Source organism: Pan troglodytes, chromosome 14 (genome assembly GCF_028858775.2).
Source record: "Pan troglodytes isolate AG18354 chromosome 14, NHGRI_mPanTro3-v2.0_pri, whole genome shotgun sequence".
In the NCBI taxonomy this organism is placed as follows: Eukaryota; Metazoa; Chordata; class Mammalia; order Primates; family Hominidae; genus Pan; species Pan troglodytes.
The window spans coordinates 97756530-97782421 of record NC_072412.2 but is presented as its reverse complement, the minus strand read 5'-3'; the positions used below and the strand labels follow the sequence as shown (position 1 = coordinate 97782421).

The window sequence follows — 25892 nt, the reverse complement described above, 5'->3', positions numbered from 1 at the left end:
TCATTTAAACTTTCTTGGATCAAATACACAGTCCAATGCATATGGCACATACTGAACCTTGGGACAAAAGACTTAGGTCCTACATCCATTTCTACAAATGATTTAAGAAATTTAATGACTTCTCAGTTCTTGATTCTCAAGTATTTCATTTATTTTAATGAGCAAAACAGATGGAATAGACATTTCCCCCTACAGCACAGGAGTTCCAGTAATACTTTTGAACAACATTGGAAATTTCTGAATGTCTTTTCAGAAAGGTGATGTTATAAATAGAATATTTCACTTAAAACTAAGCCTGATTAAGTTAGTCCAATGCAGTATGTTACATTTACCCCTCTAAGGTGGTTTTGGAGAGCACATGGCCAAGTGTGAGCACTAGAGAGTACTAGTATATTATGAACAAAATGTACAACTGCTGACCACTTAGTGGTCATTTAAATTTTCACAGCGCTTTATGAAAGACTTAGGGTTGTTACTTCTGTGACTTTCCAAATAATATTATCAATTAGCAGACAATAATTAAACACACAACCCAAAGACAGCATTTTATACTGAAGAACAGAGAGTCAAATAGCCTCAGGATATCTAACATAAATATGTTTATCATGTTACAAACACTTAGATTAAGTAACTGGATTGTGAAATTCACAAACTTTTAAAATTAAACAATACAAATTTTAGGTCACCAATTCTGAAACATTAGTTTTCTAACAAAAACACTAAAACAATTTGACAGTAATTTTTAAATTCTTATTTTTGTTTATCAGCATTTTGCAAAAAAAGTCAATAGGTGGCATTAAATTAAAAAGAAGTCTTCTTTCAAGATCAAGTGAACTCAGCAAATATTAAGTTAGACAAACTTTTCTACTGTGTTTAATATACTGATGTGTATACTACTCCCTGTAAAGGGAAGGGACAGTACAGCAATGAAGAAACACAGATAGGAAATAAACCACATAAAAAGTCAAATCTAAAAAGGAAAGGATAAATGGTATTATTTTATACCACTATATAAATGATAAATAATGATGAATGGTAAATAAAGTAACACCAGTTATCATTTGTTATTGTGAAATATTCCATTTGTTATCTATTTAGTATAATCATAAAGGGCTTGGATTCTGAGGTCCAACATACTTCGATGTGAATCTTGGATTCTGACATATACCAACCACGAGACATGGAGTATTGAGTAAGTTACTGAATAAATCAGTTTCCTCAAATCTATAATAGGGACAATAATACACCTGGACCATTGCTCATATTGTGAGAAAAACATATGCAAAGCACTTTGCAAATATTTAATATGCCAGCACATTAAACATTAATACATTTTGATTATTATCTATTCTATTATATATTCTAGTACAATATTGTTTAAATTTCCAGAACACATTAATTGAAAGAATTATTTAAGAATGCAACTATATGACTTATAATTTTTCAAAGTATTATCAGACAAGTACAACAAAAGCCAAACTCTCTGGTGATATGCTGCTTTCTTTTGACCTCGACATTCTTTTCCAACATTTTCCCATATCAACTTTATTTTCCCTTTACTTCCCTAAGAATTATTCCAATATTTTACTGGGAGCATGGCAAGAACACAGATGGACTCTCATGAACACCACAAACAATGTATATGTTATGAGGATCCAGCCAGGTAAATGAACTCAAAAACACAAACAGAAAGATAATTGATTTTTAAAACCAAACTTACTATTTTAAGAAATTGGTTTTGGTTGAAAGTGATTGGATATATTGTCAGAATTATTCATTTATTTGTAATTATTGTTAAATATAATGGAGGACTTAAAAAACATTTATTCTGTTTTCTCCATTTTTTTCCTCCATCACTTCAGTGACATTCTAGGAAATGTCTGAGGCACATGAACTCAAATTTTTAAGAAATAAAACTACACAAAACTATATTTTAACTATTCGTGCTAAGGAGAACAGCAAAATGGACACCAAGATTTTCCACCTTAACCCCTGGGGCTGTGAATATGACGTCAGTCGTGCCTACCAACTTACATGACAAAAGGAATTTTGCAATGTAACTGATGCCATTAACCAGTTGATTTTGAGTTTACAAAAAGGGAGATGATCTGCTTGGAATAATGCAACCACATGATTTTTTTTCCCTTTTTTAAAAATTATACTTTAAGTTCTAGGGTACATGTGCACAACGTGCAGGTTTGATACATAGCTATACATGTACCATGTTCGTTTGCTGCACCCATCAACTTGTCATTTATATTAGGTATTTCTCCTAATGCTATCCCTCCCACTGTCCCCCAAAGTTTCCTCTGACTATCACCAGAAGTTAGACATTCCAAGCATGAGATGTGAGGGTGAGGAGCTTGCATGCAGGGGCCCATGCTGCTGCCCTTGAGGGTGTGAGCTTGGATGATGTGATAGGGCCTATCAAAGGTCCTATGGCAAGGAACTGTACCACTAGTGGCCTCTTGGAGCTGAGAGTGACCTGCCTTGCAGCCAGCAAGGAATTGAAGTCTTCATTCCTACAACTGAGTTCTCTCAACAACCTAGATGAGCTTGGAAGCAGATTCTCCCCCTCAGCTCCCAAACTGAGTCAAGCTAGGCTGACAACCTGCTTTCAGCCTTGTGAGACCCTGAGCAGTGAGCCCACCCAGACTTCTCATCTGTGGAATAGTGAGCAGTAAATGGATGTTGTCTTGAGCTGCTACATGTGTAGTAATTTGCTATGCAGGAAGAGAAAATGAATACACGAATACACTCTCTAACCCTCAAATGGGCCACATTTACTGCTTGGCAATTGTGTTTGAAAGCTTTTGATTCTCTAGCATGTTTCTCAGAATGAGAGGTCATCATTTCTGTAAGATACCACCTTCCTGAGAAGATGGTACCCTTGGAAACAAGCTCTCAGAAAAACCTTTTCAGTTTATTTACCTCTTAATAATCCCTCTCACTACATTTCCAAGTCTCTGAGCAAGAAATATAATTGCGTGATTCAGATATATCCAGGATCCCACCCGATTCGTGATTCTCAGTCCCCAGTACTACCCTAGCCCTCTTGTAGGGTCAATATCTCCCTTTCCTTCGCATGGAGGCTCTGCCTGATCATTTTCATTTTCTCGCTTTTCAATTATCATACATCCACAATGTACACTTTCACTCTCATATTGTAATAAAACTTGATTTGCAGAAATTTCCAGTAAATTTGTAATCAACAAAAACAATGGGCTTTTCACAATAAGATCTTTATTCAAATTTTCTTTAACTACACTATCCTGATTTCTTCTTAAAAGTTTGCTTATCTTTCTCCTCACTTCCTCTCTCTTGCCTCCTCCAACATCCACATGGGAGTGTTTCAATTAATAATATAAATCCCCTACTTCTTAGTCTCTTTCTTGGAATTCATCCTAACAGATTGAGCTCTGACTTGTACACAAATTACACTCAAGTCCTTATCTGCAGCCCTTGTTTTTCTCTGTAGTTCACCTCTAAGCAGCAACTGGAAGTGAGATGAACTCTACCACTTTCTGTCTTAAAATAAAACTGCTCATCTCCACTATTCGTGTGTCATTACTGTTTATCTTCCCAGCTCCCTCATTACAGGGGCCATTAGTCTCTCCTACCCACTACCACCATATTATTTTCTTAAAATAAGTACTTTCACCGTGTCGTTTTTCAGCCTTACTGCTCTCTGTGATTCTTTACTGTCAAAACCACTGGTTCCCAACATGACATGTGTCTAGAGGAGAGTTATCAATCCAAAAAGATGGGTCACAGAAAGAGTGATAAAATGTGGAAAAATGTTTGAGAAATGCATACCATGGCCGCTTCTTAATTTCCTAGAACTAAACCCACATGAGAAATTTTGCAGGAGGCAATCTTGTCTATATGAGATTTGTCTCACAATTTCTAAATGTACCTAAGAAAATTACCCCTCTTCCCTCACTGAACATCCACTGACATGCTTTTAGAAATGACACCAAGAAAAAAGTTCAAATTTGGCCCAGAAGTCAAGGTTCCATATTATGTATTATTTTGTTTTGCTTGTAAATTGTATCTAAACACAGCTCCCCGCTACCCAGCTTCTACTGCAGAACCATCAATCTGTTCTTCCAGAAATTGTATGACTTTATGTCTAGAATTTTGCTTATGCTTCTTTTACATTCTTCTCACTTCCAACTGCTGTTTTTCCTTCACATAGAATACACCCTTTCATTTTCTTATTTTATCTACTTAATTTTCAAATTCAAACTCAAATACCTCTTTTTCCATCCCGCACATATTTCTGTGATAATTTTAACTCTGCATCGTTTACTTGCACTTAATCCACTTTCTTGAACATGTCATATCTTTCTGATTAGTAATAAATTTCTCAAATATAAGAATTCAACCTGCTTTCCATCACCTTCCATCATGACTAGAGTACTTACCACATTGTAGACGCTAAATACATCTATTTTGATTTATTTATTTGAACTTGGAAATAATTTAAGCTTACCCTGCCTTCAATGCCCTCTATATCTAATGGAATAGTGTTTTCTCTTCTCTGAAAATCATCAAAGACCCTGATGTTCTAGAAAAACTTTGGTTTTACACTTATTGACTGGCAGATGAACTGATTCATTTATTCATCCCATGAAATTAATTCAGTATATTCTAAATATAACACTTTTTTTTTTTTTTTTGAGATGGAATCTCACTCTGTCACCCAGGCTGGAAAGCAATGGTGCAGTCTTGGCTCACTGCAACCTCCGCCTCCCGGGTTCAAGCAATTGTCCTGCCTAAGCCTCCCAAGTAGCTGGGACTGCAGGCGCATGCCACCATGCCTGGCTAATTTTTTGTATTTTTAGTAGACACGGGGTTTCACCATGTTAGCCAGGATGGTCTCGATCTCCTGACCTCATGATCCACCCGCCTCGGCCTCCCAAATTGCTGGGATTACAGGCGTGAGCCACTGCGCCCAGCCATAACACGTATTTTGAAAGATAAACATCCGTATCAAAAGAGAAGGCATAGCCTTGGTTCTTAAGAAGTGATTACATACTTTATTTCAAAAATGAAATATATGACTATACAGCAAAATAAAATTGGGATAAAAAATAACCTGAAAATCAGGAAACAGGAGAGACAGTGTAAACATTTAGTTTTGTGGTCTTGCCTAATTATTTTTCTTATTGCCAATAAGGAATAATTTAAAATGACCTTATTCCTGAGTACCTGGAGACTTCTAAGTTTTTAAAACAATTTAATGTTGAAGAATCATACCAAGAAATACTTCCAACATATATTTGTGTTGCCATCCTAGTTACTATAAACCAGAGAAAAATGTTCTAATTACCCTTTTTAATATGTACAAAAATGCTTCATTATAAATCTGGAATATAGGAATATTTTCAAAAATGGATTTTTGCAAAAAGTCTGTTATTTTTTTTTCCCTGCAGCAGGGACAGAACTGTAGCTTCATGATCTGAGATATCAGGTAAGGAAGTCCTCCCCTATTCTTTCTCAAGGGATAGGCTGTTTATATTCCTCTCCTCCAATCCCTCAGAGACAGCATCAAATAACTCCCCTATGCTCTGTGCTGTGTTGGCTCCATCCTCGGGGCAAGTGTTATTATTTCACATCTTACTCTTAAATCGCTTTCAAGAAATAGACATAGTTTCCACCAAAGAAGAGCCCTTCCCAACAAACCTTTAATAACAACAAAGGGTTTCCATATATGCACCCTTAAGCGAACATACACAAATGAAATGAATCTACAGATTGATAATGAAGCCAGTATGTTTTTTTTTTTTTTTTTTTGAGATGGAGTCTGGCTCTGTCACCCAGCCTGGAGTGCAGCGGCGTGATCTCGGCTCACTGCAACCTCCGCCTCCCGGGTTCAAGCAATTCTCCTGTGTCAGCCTACCGAGTAGCTGGGACTACAGGTGCACACCACCACGCCCAGGTAATTTTTGTATTTTTAGTAGAGACAGGGCTTCACCATTTTTTGCCAGGATGGTTTCGATCTCTTGGCCTAGTGATCTGCCCACCTTGGCATCCCAAAGTGCTGGGATTATAGGTGTGAGCCACTGCGCCTGGCCAAGAAGCCAGTTTTTATAAGTGACACATGAATATCAATCGTATTAGACACACTCCTGCCACATACTTTAACAAATCTCTCATTTTTACCACATACATGAATAGCTGTCCCATATATTCATACAAGATGATTTTCTTGATTAATAAACTTCATTTTTTAAGAGTAGTTTTAGGTTCACAGCAAAATTGAGTGGAAAGTAGAAGAGTTCCCATAGACTCCCTACTCCCAACACACACACAGCTTCCCCCACTGTCAACATCCTGCACCAGAATGATGCATTTTTTTATAATCGATGAACCTAAACTGACACATCACCATCACCCAGAATCCATAGTTTACATTAGGGTTTGATAAAATAATTTTTTAAAACTTAAAACCCCAAAAAACTTAACATTACTTCTCTGGGCCATACATTTTCTGCATTAGTAAATGGAATACGAATATTCATCTGGAGCTGGGAGTGGTAGGGCATGCCTGCCGTCTCAGCTTCTTGGGAGGCGAGGTGGGAGGATTGCTTAAGCCCAGGAGGTGGACACTGCAGTGAACCATGATTGCATCACTGCACTAAAGCCTGGGCAGCAGAGTGAGACTGTCTCAAACAAAATGAAACAAAATAAAACAAAGACAACAAAAAGGTAATATTTATTTGGAAGGTTTTTATGAGTATTATTTGAGATACATTATGAAAAATGCTAGCACATTATGAGTATTCAGTTATGGTTAGTTAACTTTATCATTAAGATCGTTATAACCAGTAGGAGCTGACACTGCTACCCCAATCCTGTATTGGAGGAGAGAACCCATATGGGAGTAACATTAACTGGCTCCCCACTCTGCCTTGACTCTGTCATTTGAGTCTACCTAATTATAAAATAAACAGTGTTTCAAGTTTTGAACTTATTCCCTGTCATGGTGGGTACAAAGTCAATCACTACACCTGTAGTTATAGAACAATTAGAACAGAGGAAAAGACACAATTTTGAATTCCAGCCACACATTAATTGTGTGCCTTTAGGCAAATCACTTAAGCTTGTTAAATTCACTTTATTCTACTGAATAATAATACATGGGAAAGCACTTTATATACTTGAACAAACTATGCTCATTTACAGGGTTCTGCGCATGACACTGCATCCGTAAAATTGAGAAACCAACAAAGTGAGGACAGGATGAAAAAAAAAAAACAACTTTCGGAATGTGCTTCCTTTCCTCAATGCCATGCAGTTTGTGCAGTCAGCTGATTAGCCAAAAATAGTTTTGATGACTGATGCTTCCTGCTTATGTTTAGTTGGTTTAGGAAGCTCATTAGGGATGCTATCTTGGAGATGAGTCTGGTGGGTAGAATATCTGATGACTCTTAAGCCAATGTACTTCTTTCAGCTGGTGAATTAATTTCTCAATAGAATCAGTTTGCTTTTTACTAACTGTCTGGCAATATCCCATATTTGCTATAGCCTTTCAAACACTTGCAATAAGATCTGGCTCACACATACAACCTGTTAGTGGTGAAAGAGAAACATTCATCATATTCAAATATCTCCAAACATGAGAGCAGATGAATATGCTTTAAGACAGTATACATAATGATACATCTCCATTTTTCCCTTCCTCTTACGATCATTTACACAGATATATGAGAAGTAAATATGTGTTTAGAAAGTATTAGTCATCACAGATGTACCTCTAGTCACCCATTCAAATGTAAACATGGTAAAATATGCACTCGTACACTTTTATACTATAATGAGTATAGTAGGTGAAAATTAGTGTTGCCAGAAAAAATTCAAAGCAGAAAACTGAAGGTATAGAAAAATTATACTTTTTATTTTGTGATTGATAAACCATCTTTAAATAATATGTCATGTATAGAATAAAAAATTACAGATATATACATGCAATTATAAATATATGTGAATTTAATTTTGTTAAAAGGTAATTGGCATCTGCAATTTCATGGAGACTAAGTGAAACCCATAAAGAAATGTCTGTGAAATAGGAAAGCAACAAAAGCTCGTAACATTTTAAAATTAGAAATCAGATTCAAAATCCATCATGATCTATTTTAAATTTATCTCTACAACATATTTCAATTGAGACATAAAACAGACTTTATATAACATGCCTCACTATTTAGAGCATAATTCCCTTTCCCCAATCCCCAAACTATGTTTCCATCTACATGCCACCCCACCCAACTCTCACCTCTTCCATTAGCATGATTACAAACATATTTTACAAATCTTATACCAAACTTTTCTACTGTCTCTTTCAAATGTAGAAATACCGTATACATAAACCCAAATACCACAAATCTTCACATTTATATTTTCTAAAGCAGTTAAACCTTTATAGACAATTCTACCTAAAAAGCCGAATGCGCTTTACAATGTGTCATGTTATGTTAAGTTGACCAGACACTGAAGTCATTTCTGTCGGATTTCTTGTCAGTGTTTGCTTTTAAAGTTTGAACTTTCTGATCTCGGCTCCTGTTGTGCCAGTAATTTGAAAGGTCACTGCTCTGTTGGCATTTGGTTTATGCAATGCAGTCTGGCAATTTATAAAAGTCTTGTGAATTTGTACACAGAATATTGAAGTTAGAAAAGGCTTATCACTCTCTTGGCTCTAATACTGCCCAGAGGTTATTTGTTCTTGTTCCCATAAGAAAATCCTGTATGTCTCTCCATTACCATTCCTGATCCTTACCTCCGGTTCAAAATGTGGCCAGTTCCACCTTCTAAGCCCTCATACCAAAATTGACTGGGTAGGTTTATTATGAATTTGTGTCGTTGTCCAAACTCTACATTAGACCTCCCAGGAGAGTTCAAACTAAAAACTAACGAGTAAGTGAAATATTACAATTGAAACAGGGGAGAAAACATAACCTCAAGTAGGACTCAGAAAAATCGTGGGACAAAAAGAGGAAGAGTACACGCCAAATGTTCTCAATTTTGAAATGGCTCTTGTGAAACATCTATATGAAAACACTTCAAGGACCTGAAAAAAATTGGTGAAAAAGCAAACAACCTGCCTTGCAAAACAACTCCAGAGTTAATGTCAGAGCTTTCTATCAAAACATCCATGTTAAGTTCACTGGAAAGATTCAGAAGATCAATGACAGGAGTAAGGGAAAAAAACAAGGACATTTTGTGAGTAAGCAATGTATAATGACCCTGCAGCAGGAGAACCAGAGAGGGGGGGAAAGGAAATGGAGGTATAAGTAAATTAATTGCCTCTAACATGTTTAATGAAATAATTAGATGTGTGACACAAATTTCTTAATAGTCAAACATTATGCAGTATGTGATGCATAAGAATTATACTACCCCAATTTTTAAATGTGAGATTTTCCTGATGCCACTTTCATTTACCTACACTCACACAAATGGCACAAATCACATATACATATACTGACACGAAAATGCATATGTGGGAGGGAGAGAAAGAGGCAAGAAAACTTTCATCATGATACATTGCCAATATAAGAACTCCCTTTTAGAAAGATATTTTATTCAACTTATCAAAATTGTAATTGCCAATGGAACAGAAACCATCACAAATAAGAACTTGTAACTGACCCAGGTACAAGTGAATTTCTGTGACTGAAATCCAGGGGCATTCTAAGCAAGAATAGTTCAACAGTAACTAATCTCATTATTTTTCAAGTTTATTAAGTCCTATTTATTATATTTATAGTGTGGTTTCTCATCAAGGAGTTGCTTATTGAACATGCCAAAAGCCTTCATCTCTTTAACTAGGTCTTTATATGCATAGGGAATGTTTAAATATCCACAAAAGTAATACAAACTAACACTTTTTAGATTTTAACGTATATATTTGAAGATACGTTTTCCCCAAATGTACAGTTCTTCGTGGCCTGGATTGCCTCAGGAAACTGCCTTTGCCTGTTGTGGGTATCATGACAAGTAAGGGCACTGGTAATTCACTGTGAGAAAATGCCTAGCTGTTTGCCTAGTTATGCCGTGTCATCTTCCCAACACTACAGAGCACAGTAACCTAATTTTCAAAATCAAAGACAGAACAAAACTGAACAGCTACTGTTCCTGAGGCAAACAAGTGAATAAATTCCAAAATATGCCATGAACTCATTGAAGATGAATTTTAGACAATTCTACATTGTCTGTTGAATCAGCATTCTATTAACCACACTCTATAGAAGTGAAGCCAACCCATACTACCAAGAGTGTATTAATTTTGCATGCGTTTCCTAGTAAGCAATGTAGACAGTATTAATGTTTATATTGCCAAGGTAATAGTTTGTGTCCCTCAACTCATCTGCTAAATTTTGCCTCACCTGGCTCAGTCAGAAGGAACAGAATTGACAATACTAACTAATCTCAGTTATCTCCACGGACAGAAAAAAACATGTATTTTCTACATGGACTGCGGGAATCAGCATTTTCTGTTCTTAACTTAGATTTTTTTCCCTTGCCTTTTTGCTTTATGACCCCAATGTATTGATGTATTTCTAACACTACAACAAGATTTGTGTCACTCAACTCGTGTGTTGTAATCATTGTCTTTTAACCATTTATCTCCATGAGACTGATGTCATTGAAAGATAGAAAAGAAACAAAAAGCATAGAAGGGAGAGAGGGAGGGAGGAAGACTTTAATCATGATACAATGCCAAAGTAAGGGCTCCTTTTAAGAAAGATTTTAAAAACTTTCTTCATCAAAATTTCCATTGCCTCCTTGAATGAACTGTGAAGGATTGCAAATTCCTTTAAAACTTGGTTTTGGCAACAAATCTGGATTTCCTTCATTAGCCAGCTATGCAGAATTCATTTTCAAATGCTCTATTAAAAAGGGAAGTTTCCCCTAAAGTTTCCCAGTCTATTAAAGGTTTCCTTCCAAAAGGAGCTCATTCTGATCCCATTTAGTACGACACCCTCGTGTATGCCAGATGGCACAGCATCATAGCTTCACAAATGTCATTCTGATTCTCACCTTTAAAATGAAATTCCCTTAAGCTACCTTTCTTTACATAAACTACAAAATTGTAGACAAAGATATGCCAAATTGAAAGCCTCTTTGCTAAATATTTTAGAAATAATTTGAGAAAAATGGGTGCCATTTGAAACCTTAGTTGTCTTGGAAAGGGGGTAGGTGGGTATTTGACTACGATTCTGGTCAATATTTCTCCTGTTAACTATTTAAATGTGTGACCTTAAAAGAAAATCAATCTTGTTGAGACTAATAAATGTCTCATCCAAAAAAAAAAATGAAGAGCTTAAAATTTCTTATGTGTCTTATAGCTCAAAAATTTTCAATTCTAATATGTCTCAAGCCATTGTAACATTTGCTTTAGAAATAGGTATTATATAATCAAGGCATATTGCAGGCCTCTGTGATATTTATTTCAATTTCATTCCTTTTTAGGCTAATTTTGGGATTTTAAAAATTGAATTATATGTTATGGGTTGAAATATGTTTTTCCCCAAAATATATGCTAATGTCCTAATCCCCAGTACTTCAGAATGTGACTTTAGAAATAGGGTCTTTACAGAGGTAATCAAGTTTAAATGGAATCATTAGGGTGCACCCTAATCCAATATTACTAGTATTCTTATAAAAAGGGGAAAATTGAACACAGAGGAATACGCACAGAGGGAAGACTATACGGAGACACAAAGAATATGCCATGTGTAGTCAGAGACTGGGCGGACACACCTGTAAACTCAGGTATACCAGTGATTTCCAGCAAACCACCAGAACCTGAGAGAGATTCAGGAAACACAGACAGCCTCCCTCATATCCTTCTGGAGGAAACTACCTTGACTACATCTTGTTTTCAGACTTCAAGCTTCCCAAACTGTGACACAATAAATTTTTGTTGTTTTAAGCAACCCAGTTTGTGGTACCCTGGCGAATAGCTCCCACAAATGAATACATTGTTATAGACTAAAAAGTGCATAAATCATACATGTACGATTTTCATAATCTTTCAATATGGTCTCAGTCATGTGACCATCATAAACAAGAGCACCTCAGAAGCCTCTTTTATGCCTCATTAATTTTCTTCTACCAAATATAACACTCTTGACTTCCTCTACAATAGATTCATTTTTCCTGAGGAAATTTATATGAATACAAGCATATTTGTGACATCACAGATGTAGCAACGGTTCTTTAATTGCTGTATTTTATTCTATTCTATCAATGATCCAATAAAATATGTTTACATTCTGCCCTTGGTGGACAATTGAAGTGTTTTGAGTGTATGGATATAAAAATAATATTGTAATAAAAGTCTTTTGGTTTAAAAAATTCCCAGTCATATCTGTTGGGTATATACTTAAGTGTATAATGGTGGGTCATAGATAGGTAAAATGTGCTTTATTAATCTACTTATTTTTCTTTTAAATATTAATATATAATTTACACATAACAGAGTATACAGATCTTAAGTATACTCCTTATTGAATTTTCACATAGGTTCATATACATGGAAAAACTTAGATAAAAAAAATCATCTTAGAAATACCCCATAAACCTTCTTCTTGCCATCTCAGTCAATAACCACAACCCAAAAAAAGGTAACTCCTATACTGACCTCTGTTTACATAGATTCATTCCATTAATAATGTTAATAGGCTATTAATGAGCTTCATAAAAATAGTATCATGCAGTATACATGCTCCTGCATATGACTGATTTTATTCAACATTAGGTTTTAAACATTTATGAGATTCTTATATATACCTATAGTTCATACTTTATAATTTTAATAGGGGTATTCCATTTTATAAATATATAACTGTGTTATTAGATGATTCACCTCTTTCTAATTTTGGGCTACTATAAATAATGCTAATTGAATATCTTATACATATCTTTTGATAGACTGACATAGACTGAAGTACTCAATGATCTTGAATATATACATCCAGGAGTGGAATTGCTGGGTCAAAGGGTACATATACATTTAACTTTAGTAGGTATCGCCAAACAAATTTTCAATATGGTTTTTCGGATTTACATTCACATAACAGTCTATAAGAGTGGTAGTTATTCCACACCTTCTGAAACCCTTGATATTATCGGTCATTTTAATTTTGGGTATTTAGTGGGTATATAGTGGTGTTTAAGGCCGTTTTAATTTGCATTTCTGAGCAATTAATGATTTTCTTAGGCTTTTAGGTTTTTAAATATCTGCTAATAAAGTGCCTATTCAAGTCATTAGTCCATTAAAAAATAGATTTTCTGAATTTTTCAAATTGATTTTTAAGAGTTCTTTATTAATTCTGGATTTAATCTTCTGTTTCTGTTTTTTTAACTATCTTTTTCTTTTTTTTGCCATTTTTAGAATAATTATTTATTTTTCATCTTATTAAAATACTTGTAATTCCTTTTCAGTACTTTATCTACATAATCCATTATTTATTCTAGACTATTGTGGACTACCTTAATTAGCACTTTTTCCACTTCTCCAACAATATAAGTACCTTAGAACAGTTAAACACTATTTGGCTACTCCCACTCTTTGTTGTCATATATTTTATACAACATTTAAACTTTCTAAAAGACAAGTTAATTATATTTATCCTTATTTCTCATGTTTATTTGCATGGTGAATATTCCTTATAAATTACTTTTCTTGTAATATCTTTCAGATTTTTGTGTCAATGATTACTGGCTTCCCACAAAAAATTAAGTGTTCTTTCTTTTGTATTATTTCCTGAAAATGCTTGTGTAAGCCTAGTCCAATGAGTTCCTTAAGTTTTGGTAAGAATTCACCAGCTAATCCACATATGGTTGGAATTGTGTGTGTGTGTGTTTGTAAAATGTGTTAATCATATAGTTTCTATAACAGATACAGAACTTACTCAGATTTTTAGAACTTCTTGTGCCAATATTTTAAGACTTTTTTTTTTTTTTTTCAGTTAACAGCATTGCTTCCTCTAATTGCATGCTTCTAGCTGGGATAATTTTTTCTTAGTCCGAAGAACTTTCCTTAGTATTTCTGTAGTTCGGGTCTCCTAGGCAAACATTCTCTCAACAATTACTTGTCTAAATATATTTTACTGTGTCTCACTTTTGTGTTTTTCACTGGTTATTAAATTTTAGACTGGCAAATTTGCCCCTCAGCATGTTAAAATGCCATTTCATTGTCTCCAGCTTCCAGAGTTTTTCTTGGAATACTTATTTGTGCTCTATTACTTACTTTTGAGGCTTTTTAGTTCAGCAGCTTATAATCTGGTCAGGTAAGGTTTTATTTGTATTATGTTCCTTAGGTTTTGTTAAGTTTCTTGCAAGTAGGTTAATATTCTTTATCAATTTTACAAAATTTTTGACCAACGGCTCTTCTGATATTGCTTATTCTCTATTCTCTCTCACTTGTCTTTATGTCCAATTCAGTTATAGTAGATGTTTTGACTGTGCCTCATGTCTTTCTTGTTTTGTTCTGCTTTATTCAATCTCATCAGTTGAGATTATTTCTACAGATCAATTTACATTATTTCTATGAATCTCTTTTCAGGTTAACTTGTTTTACCACACTTATTCAAAAGCAAACCTATTCAGTGACATAAGTTCAATTATTGTATTTCTGTTTTAGAATGTCTATGATTTTTTATAGATTTTAATCTTTGCTACAATCTCCATTTCATCCAGTTTGTCTACTTTTATTATATTAGCAATGGTTATTCTAAATTTGTCTGCTTAATTCTGAACTGTGAATCTGTGGAGCTGTGCTTATTGTGCACACGTGTTTTGTTGATTGTTAATAAAATTATTGCCACTTCACATATCTAGACATTTTTCGTATCATGCTGGACACTATATAAAAGAATAATGAAGTATTCTGATAATGTTAGTTTTAGAATGTATTCCCACTTTTCTCTAATGAGAAGATAGGGTTGGGAGAAAGTCATTATCAATACAATCAGAGATTGAAGTAGTCAGGATTGAGGTTTAGTTTCAGTAAGACTCTGCCATCTTTGGCTTATCTCTGTTTCTGAAGTATGATCCTTTTGAGGTTTTGATTGAGAGCTTGCTGGAACTACTTCATTAGTCATTAGTCTCAAAATTAGTCTCAGATTTAATCTCATTAGTCTCAAAATTCTGTTGGAGATTAAATTTCAGGGGTATTGAGCTTAGGCCTTTAGCATTTCACCCTATTCAGCTTCAAAATCTTAGAAATGTGTTGAACAAGGGGGTTGGCCATGTTTTTGAGGCAGGCTCTCTCCCTTGCAATGAGTTTAGCTCCCAGTTGCTTTGGTGTTCTTGAAGATTTTATTTTACTTTTATTTTTATTTTGAAATGGAGTCTCACTCTGTCACCCAGGCTGGAGTGCAGTGGCACAATGTCGGCTCACTGCAACCTCTGCCTCCCAAGTTCAAGCAATTCTTCTGCCTCAGCCTCCTGAATAGCTGGGACTGCAGGTGCACACCACCACGCACAGCTAATTTTTGTATTTTTAGTAGAGATGGGGTTTCACCATGTTGGCCAGGATGGTCTCGATCTCCTGACCTTGTGATCCAGCTGCTTCTGCTTCCCAAAGTGCTGGGATTACAGGCATAAGCCACCAGACCCGGCCAGGATTACTTCTTAAATTAAAAGCATGCCTGCAATTGGTCCAACAAGGATTTAAGATGGCTGTTCTAAACAGGTTTTGCTAATGAGACCGAGTCCTCTGACAGAGTAATGAAAGTAAAAATGTCTTGTTGGTATAACAATCATTCTGAGATATTATTAAGATATGTTATTGAGAAACTACCCTACAGGTCTTTAGAAACCCAGGACAAGGGAAAGGCAGTAGGTTTCAACCAACATATTCTGAGGAAGCAGCTTAAAATGTGACAGCATATCTTGTGTTTTGGTCAGTTGGTCTAAGGTAACTCAAATGTGTAAATCATAAAGGCTTTAGAGATGTTCTTGGAGAGATATGTTTAATAACATAGGTGTCACTGGCGAAAGTGTCAGGAAAACTACTATGAACCACTCTCTATAAAAGGTGCTGGGAGAGTAATTTACTTTGGCCTGTAGGGCTCAGGTTAACAGAGGGAGGAACAACAAACCCTGAGAACCATATAGGAGTGAATGACAGACAGGGATACCAGCATCTATTATCAAAGGACCCAGAGGAAACCCGAAGAATAGGGAAAAGCTGAGTAAGTCAATATTCAGTAGGTTTTAAAAGAAGGTAAATATCAAAGAGAGGAAGATTGATCTCAGAAACATCCCTTCACCTGGAGAGTAAAGATGCCATCAGAAGGAGCCCAGGCAAATGGAAACCTTGGTCCCTCCAGGATTGTCTTATTTCATCGCAAAGTGAAATTTTGTTGACTCATATCAACCCAATAATTTGCTGGCCTGGTGTACATTGTGAAAGATAGTATTTCACACTGTTCTATGGGTGTATTTGTGCTTTTTTCTTTGAAAATACAAAAAAAAGTTAATTTTCACATGAATAATTCATTATCTTTATAGAATTTTAGCCAACATAGAAAACTTTGTGGTTAAATAAAAACTTTATACATTTCAATGTTAAACATCCCTCATAGAGCTTTTTATCCCTGTTTACCCAGCATTTTGTTCATGTCCCTGTACTAGGCATGTGCCCTTAGACAGCTGAAACCTACTTAGATGTATCTGCTATTCCAGACCTGTATCTGGTGTTCGGATGCTTAGTTCTGCTCTGCTAATTCAAGGAATATTAATATTTAATCGATTGAATCCTGAGTACCATTATGTATGTTTCTACTCCTTGAACCCTGTTTAGGGGAACCCTATTTAGTTCTATCAGTAGGGAATTTAAACAACAAAAGGAACCTGATTATTTTAAATCATTGGATTTTTTTTTTACCCCATATAAGTTCAATTCATACTTTTAAAAAGCTAATATTCTAATTTATACATTAAGTATCAGCATCTTTTGATATATATATACACATACACATATATATACACATATATACATATATACACACATATATATATATACACATATATATGAGGCACTATGAAAAACAGTGTTTACTTTTGGTTCAAACTAGCTTCCTTTTAAGGCTGCTCTCACCTGCTTTCATTCACGCTTTCATCCAAGTGTTCAGTAACACACTGGTTTTTCGCTGTTTCCTCCAACTTTCCTAGAAGTATGCAATCACCCCCCCTTCCATTATAATTCTTTCTCAATCAATACTACTTTTCCTTCTGAGTAGTTTATCCTTTCTAACCATTAGGAAAAAAAATATGACCAGCTGATTAAACCACTTGACTTAAGGGTTGAGTGGAAAAGCATATTCCTCCAAAATTGCACTTAAATATTGATGGAGGAAACTGTCAATTCAGAGCCATCTAAGCACGACTGCCTCCTCTTCTATATTGTACCCTGCATTTAAGCAGTTATCACATACACACAAATGCACACACATGCATACATACACACACACACACACTCCAACTTTTCCTTTCCATTTCTATTGTTAGTATCCTACTGGTTTAAGGACCTAACACCCTACATGTTTTAATGAGTTTTTTTCTCTCCACTCAAATCCATTTTATGATGGAGACCAGAGATTGACAAACCTTTCCTGTCCAGGGCCAGATAGTAAATATTTTTGGCTTTGCAGGTAGCACAGTCTCTGTCAAAGCCATAGACATTACATAATGAATGAGCATGGCTGTGTCCCAATAAAACTTTGTTTACATGTATAAGCTGCAGACTAGATTCGGCCCATCAGCAGCAGTTTGTTGAACCTGGATCCACATAAATCTTACTGATTGCAGATTTTCCCACATTACTTATTACTTAAAAATAAAATCAATCATCTCACTACTTCAACAAACTTAAATAATTTGTCCTATGTGCAAGACATCTATTTACTTGTACTGTGATATCACTAAAGAATAAGATGTTAAATTTAGGCTGACAATTGATAGAAATTTTCCAGTTGTCTTTTTCATACACCTGCAATCTAGTGAAAATAAACTATTGACTTCTTTATATTTCTGATGAAATATGTTGGCCAGGTGTGGTGGCTCATGCCTGTAATCCCAGCACTTTGGGAGTCCAAGGCGGGTGGATCACAAGGTCAGGAGTTCAAGACCAGCCTGACCAACACGGCAAAACCCTGTCTCTACTAAAAATACAAAAATTAGCTGGGTGTGGTGGCACGTGCCTGTAATCCCAGCTACTCAGGAGGCTGAGGCAGGAGAATCACTTCAACCCGGGAGGTGGAGGTTGCAGTGAGCTAAGATTGTGCCACTGCACTCCAGACGGGGCAACAAAGTGAGACTCATCTCAAAAAAAAAAAAAACCAAAAAACAAATGTTTCCTTTCTAATGCTAATCTTTACATGTTACTATCCAAAGTCCAACTCAACTCACATATATCTTTCCTCAAATGCTAATTGGATGAATTTCTACATTAGCTAAATTTTCACATGATACTACTTTGCACTATACCATTTTGAGGGCATCACCATTTTGAGGGCATCACCATTTTGAGGGTTCATCTCAGTGTCTAGTACAGATAACATAGTGTCTTACACATCACAGATGCTCAGAAAGTAATTGTTAAATCAGTGCTTAAATAATACAACTCTACCAATGATTTTCCCACTGACTTGAACTAAACATCTTGTTCATTTACCTCTTTTCCCTCTCCTTTTCTCTTTCCCCCTCCCTTTCTCTCTCCCATCTCTGTCCTCCTCCTACTCCCGATATTGGTAGATCCTATAAAATCTTATAGAATCTCACATTTATCTTTTACATCATTCACGTTGCTTCAACTGAAATTCAGATCTTTCATACCTCTTCATTGGACTATTAAAATAGTCTAATTCTTTTCTGTCATTATCTCCATGCCAAACCATCTTTATTATTTATTTATATGTAATATATCACCCCCAAACTTAGCATTTTAAAACACACATTTATTGTTTCAATTTTTGTTGGTGGGAATCCAGATGTGGATTAGCTGTGGCCTCTGACTCTCACTCTTTTAAAAGTCTGAAGTCATCTTAAGGCTAGACAGGGTATTATTTATTTCCAAACTCACTCACACAGTTGTTGGCTTTAGTTTTAAGCCAGGTGTTGTGCTATAGACTCCGTTGGTTCCTTGTCACATGGGCCTCTCCAGAAAGCATCATACAACATGGCAACTCCCTTTATCAAAGCAAGCAAGCGAGAGGGCAAGAGGGAATGCCAGCAAGAGTTGGGGGTGGTGAGCAAGAGGCAAGACATAGTTCCTTGTTACCTAACGAAGGAAGGAACGCTGCATTACTTTTGTTGAAGTCTGTCTCTTAGCAGCAAGGCACCAGGTCTAGCTCATACTCCAGAAGGGGAGATAACACAAGATACCAGGAGGTGGAATCAGAAACATGAGAGCTGTGTCAGAAGCCACCCATCCCACCATTACAGATAATTATTACTTTCTTCTATTATGTTATTTTTCTCTCCTTAAAATACTTAAATGACCTAGAGTAGTGGTCTCTACAGTTTTTTTTTATCCTGCTCTTCACTCCCAGAGTATATTAGTTGAGGCAGCAGCTTGTCTCTCTTCATTATCACCAAACTCACACACAATTCATGCATGCAGTAGAGATGCTCTCTGTGTATGCATAAGTCTGACTCTGCAGAATACATATGTTATTAACGTGGGTGACTATTTTTATCCATGAGCCATTCAATTTCCACTTTCCTCATTCTCAGTGGTCAAAAGCGTTGCTTGCTTTCTACTCTTTACTTCTCATTGTCACCTGGCTTCTGTTAACAATATTCCTGTCTATACTTTTTTTCCTTTTTGCAATGTCATTTTCTGCTTTCTTGCATAATTTCAAGTAAAAAGAACCTTTTTTAAACACTTTCTACCATGGAGTCCTCCTGCACAGTGTGACTTCCCTGCTCAAAACAGTTGTAACATCTGGCTGTTTTCAGTAATTTTTCCTAGTTGGAGCTCAAAGAATAATACGAGAGAACTAGTTTTGTTTTTTTGTTTTTTTTTCATTCTTTCCGGAGTTAAGATGGGAGGGCTGATAATTCTGGAAGACTATTGCAGGGATTGCTAAGATTTTATTACATGAATATGTCTCTCTTTATTTGGATGCTTTTTTTTTTTTTAAAAGAAAAGCACAAAGTTAACTGTAGTAAGGATGGTTATTTATACTGTTTATATGTACCTTTGAGATTTCGATTTTGTTAAATGATTATTAAGTCATTATTCACTAGAAAAGAGAAACAAAGCTGAAAACAAAAACCTAAATTTTGAGGACTTTTCAGTACTATCGTAACTATATGCAAACTCAATGCTATTCATCTTTAAAAATAATTTGGAAAATAGTTTAATGAAGACATCTTTGTAGAAAAACAGTACACCTAAATAAGGTTTATTCAATACAAAATTAAGAATATATTTGGTAATGTATGCTTTGAATTAAGTTTTAATATCTGTTTCTTCTGTATGTATTTAAAAGGCAAACATGAATTTTAATCATTTTTTATTCATAGGAAATGCATAGGGCATTCAATAAATTTTGTCACTACACTTCTCTGACCTTATATATTCAGTTTTGTCCCCTTGTTTACAATCTGACTGAGCTGTAAAGGCGTAATCATTAACCAATCAAAATAAACACCAGAAGGTCAGTGCATTACATATTCTAGCTGCTTTCCAAAAAAAGGTATCAGGCATTCAAACTTTGCCACATTTTTGCAAGTCCAAACTTGTAAAATAAATCTAAGGTGACATAAGTGAGACTGTGGCTCCCTGTAAAATTTGTAATAAACATGAGAAGAAAGTTCAATTCCCTGCCTTTTCTTTTTTATTATCATATTTTAAAGTCAGTCTCCAAAATTCTAGTAAGTTGATATAGGAAGCACTCCTGTTATAAATGTCATATAACAATCTTGGAAATATTTTCCAGGCTGCAAGTTTCAAAATAAGAACTTCCTTCCTATTTACAAATTAGCGCATGCACATACTTTGGAATTATTTGTGGGTATCAATAACTTTTTATTTTTGCAATTATTTGTGAGTATCAATAACTTCTTTCCCGCTTCAGCCTCCCAAAGTAACTGGAATTAACACGTGCCCGCCACCAAAACCAAATAGTTTTTTTTTTTTAAAGTAGAGACAGGGTTTAGACATGTTGGCCAGGCTGGTTTCAAACTCCTGACCTCAGGTGATCCTGCCTTTCGTGGCCTCCCAAAGTGCTAGGATTACAAGCATAAGCCACCCCACCTAGCCAGTGTCAATAACTTCTATCATGACAATTATCCATTTTGGCCATCAGTTATTTATAAATAAGTGATAAGACAGGGCATTCTGCCCTCACATCTATTTGTGATCAAAGGAAAACCAGTATCAAAGAATAGTTATTTTCTGCAGGATCAATGTGATTGGAACATACATAATGTCTATATTCTTTGTATTTTTAGTGTGAAAAATAGTAAGCAAATGATTTGCATGTTTTAAATCATTTGTAAAAATTGCTTTTTTTTGTTGCCAGTATATTTTAACCATTCTGAAGAGAAAGATAAAAAAGGTTTTTGCTTCTTTAAGAATGAATGTAAGGAATAAAATTAGATGGCTAAAAATGTGAAAAAAAAAAAAAAAAGACTGACCTATAGGCCAGGAGGAAAGTCTGCCACTAACATTAAAGGTATGAAACCATAACCGTTATTACACAATTTTATCCATTGCATAACAGCAATGGATGCTGTTTCTGTGCTGAATGGAAGGTGAGGTTATAGCAAGAAAACTGCCTACAAGGCCTCATTTACAGGAAAGTTTTGAGAAGCTGGAGAAACACTGAGAAAAAGCATATATGATGGTTGGAATTAAACCATCTACAGAAAGTATGTTCTAAGGTGTTAGGATAAGCACCTAATTAAGCACCAGCAGGCTGAAGCAAGCAGAAGCGTAATTGGAGCTATGTGTTCACACCTCGCTGCTACTGAGAAGCAGCTGAAGGCAGTATCTCTTCAGAAGTTTCGGACATCTGAGCCTTTGAGGCCAAGAAGTCTATGGCTGCTGAAAGCAAAAGGGCCAGCAGATAAAAAAAAATTAAAAAAAAAAAAAAGTGCTGTGTTTTAAAACCCATAAAAACGTCACTGCGAGCCCAAGGTAAATTGTCACTGCAAAGACAAAAGGCACCCTAAATTGCCTAAGCTTCCTGCTCTCCACAGACAATTTCTTTTTAAGATTCCTGGGCAAAGTAATTACTGCTTGATCTGCATCTGTAAAACTATTTTAATTGCTATATTTTGGTATACCATGTGATGTTTGGAACATTGCTGCTGTCACTGGATGAATGTCAGAGTCTGTAGATGTGTGATTTGTTGCAAGTTGCTTCTAGCAAAGACTGAAGTTTATTTCTTCTGACCTTGATTATTACAATTGAATGAGGTAATTGGATGAAAATATCCTTACTTTCATTCCAATCCTAATTTTTTTCTCTTTTAAAATTTTATAAGCAAATAAATTTGGCACTTTCCTCACATTTCAGCAATCTTTTCAGAAAAGACAAACTCTTCACTTGGCCACTATCCCATTTAAAAGGAGCCATGAATATCCTGTGAATGAGAGAAAAGGAGATCAGGCACTAAGAAGATGTAATGACATTTGGAAGTCTGAAGGTGAATAGAATGGTCCTGATAGTCTAGCTAAGAAGAAGAGACCCACCACTCTGAGTACACACAATGCCAATGTAGAGGCAGTTTTTCCAAAAATCACCATGGATAAGAACTGGGAAGAGAAGCAGAAATGAAGAAGATTCAAAAGTTGCATATGGGAACAGCTATGTGGGTCAACCTTCCATATACTTCTCCCTATCACATCTATTGCCTGTAGCCTTTCCACAAAGGATAAAATCACCTAAGTATTCTTGAGAACAGCACGATTTGTCCAGAAAAGGCTCGGTGAGACATAGCTGAATGACAGTTAGACCTGACAGATTAATTTAGCAATTGTTTGTGTGACTTCTCAAAGAGCAGAAGTGAGTTACAGCATCATCATAAATGATGGTGAACAGAGATGCAGACCTGAACCAGAACTTTCACCCAACCCCCACAAACGTGACTCCCCACCCTGTGACTAAGCCCATTGGCTCTGGAGCAACTAGTAGAGAAGTGAGTGGATCAGATCAACCACAAGAAAATCAAACAAAGGATTCTGAAGAGTGGAACTGAGGTTACAATAGAAATGTATTCAATATTATGGAAAATAATTATATCTATATTTTTTAAAAGAAAAAAATACCAGTTTTACTTGGACGTATGTGGTTGAAGGAGAGGGGCTGTGGGCATCTCTATCCTCCTGTTGAATAGTGAGGTGTCAGTAACTGTGATCAATAGAAGAACTAGTGGTCTTTTCAGAAACTTTGCTGTTGGGATTAAAAAGTACGCTAGTGGATAGGAAATAATATTACCACAATAATTTCAAGATGAATTGAAAAGGCAAATGTTGAAAGCTAAATTTCAAATTCATTTGAATATGAATTGATATTTACATAATCTGGAGGCAGAGCCTGCATAGAGCTGGACACCATAAGGGAAAGGACTACAGATTAACTAGATAAAATTTCACATCTCAATTTTCCAAATGAAATTTTATCCTGTTTAGTAAACATCACTTAAACACAATTTTAACATTACAAATATATCCATACATACATATGTATAAATGTGTTATTTATGTAGAAAGAAAATGATATACTAAACAGATCAACATTAAAACACATTTTTGTACATAAAAGTGATTAACAAGGGAGGGTAATGTGTTTCTTTTTTCAAAAATAGTCATTAGGATGGGCTTGGTGGCTCGCACCTGTAATCCTAGCACTTTGAGTGGCAGGAGTGCTTGAGTCCAGAAGTTTGAGACCAGCTTGGCTAACATAGTGAGACCCCATCTCTACAAAAAAATTTTAAAAAATAGCCAGGCATGGTGGTGCACACCTGTAGTCCCAGCTACCCAGGAGGCTGAAGCAGGAGGATTACTTGAGCTGAAGATGGAGGCTACAGTGATTGATCATGCCACTGAACTCCAACCTGGGTGACAGAGACCTCATCTCAAAACACAAAGATAGTCATTAAAAAGAAAGGCACTTCTGCAAAGGAAGAAAGGCAGTTGATTTGTCATAGAGTAAATTTTATCAAGAGTTTACTTACTGCTGCTTTTAAAGGGTATCTTACAGTCTGTAAATTAGCAGATGGAATAATGACTTGTACGTCCCTCTTATGAGTAATTAAAGCAGTTTATTTTTGTTCAGTACTTCAACACCTGCATTTACTGTCTGATTAGGCAACTTTTCTAGAATATGTTATCTGCAAACCCTCTTCTCATATGCAGATCTACAACCTGTGAATATAACATTCCTGATTATATCATGACCACTCCTAGTGGGCTATGCTGGTAGCTTGTTTTGTGTAAATATAGACCCAGTGCTTTTTCCTCTTTATTCTTTCTGTTGAGTGCTCTTATATGTATAGTTGTGCAGAGAGAATACACTTAATACAAATATTTTCAGAATTTATTGGACAAAATGACACAAAACTAAAAAACTCATCTACACATGAAATTCAAAGAAGGCATTATTTTTCCTTACAAAATTGTGGAAAAATTAATTCAGATAGTAACAAAGAACTAGTTTTAAAACTAAAATTCTCCCAGCACTTTGGGAGGCCGAAGCGGGCGGATCACGAGGTCAGGAGATCGAGACCATCCTGGCTAACATGGTGAAACCCCGTCTCTACTAAAAATACAAAAAAAAAAAAAAAAAAAAATTAGCCAGGCGAGGTGGCGGGTGCCTTGTAGTCCCAGCTACATGGGAGGCTGAGGCAGGAGAATGGTGTGAACCCCGGGGGGTGGAGCCTGCAGTGAGCCAAGATCGCGCCACTGCACTCCAGCCTTGGTGAAAGAGCAAGACTCCGTCTTCAAAAAAAAAAAAAAAAAAAAAAACGAAAATCCTAATGTGAATGTATATAGGTGATATGATTTGACTCTGTTCCCACCCAAATCTCATCTTGATATTTAGCTCCCATAATTCCCACATGTTGTGGCAGGGACACAGTGGGAGGTAATTGACTCATTGGGGCTGGTCTTTCCCATGCTGTTCCCATGACAGTGAATAAGTCTCATGAGAGCTGATGGTTTTATAAAGGGGAGTTCCCCTGCACAAATGCTCTCTCTTGCCTGCCGCCATGTAAGACATGACTTTGCTCCTCATTTGCCTTCTGCCATGATTGTGAGGCCTCCCCAGCCAAGTGGAACTATGAGTCAATTAAACCTATTTCCTTTATAAATTACCCAGTCTTGAGTATGTCTTTATTAGCAGTGTAGGAACAGACTAATATACAATAGGCAAAAAGAAGGAGTTTCTTTTCAACCTGCTTTAAATTATTTAGTGGTTAAAGTATTTAAAACCTTTTCTTCTACTTTTAGGAAAACAATGAGAAAGCTGAGCACAGGTCCAACTTGTTATTCAACTAAAAATTATTGAAAAATATTTGAGTATAGACTTATGGCACCAGCCAAGACAAAGCATGCTCACCAAGGCCTATTTCTCCTACTGATTGAAATTGAAACTCTGGACATAAAAAGCAACTACAGGACTCTTAAAAGTAAGCAATAACAGATGGATTGAAAGCAAAATCAAAATACCAATAGTGATCTGTAATAGGGGTGGGTTTAATGGGCTTTTTTTTCTAACCCATGGTGTGCAAAATTTCTACTTTTTCTAGCCAGAGAACCAGGAATGTGGCCTCCGTAAGATGGATCATATATAGAGAAATAATCCTTTTGTTTTTCATTTTCCCACTCAGCTCTACCTGGAAGCCAGATCTAGTTCTGA

The 25892-nt window shown here is 35.8% G+C and overlaps 1 protein-coding gene across 2 annotated transcripts in view; it reads right to left on the bottom strand.

The window, feature by feature from the left end:
* The window catches only part of GPC5 (glypican 5), a 1453661-nt gene that overhangs the window by 701526 nt on the left and 726243 nt on the right, over positions 1-25892 (bottom strand). The gene's annotated exons all lie outside the window — the stretch shown is intronic.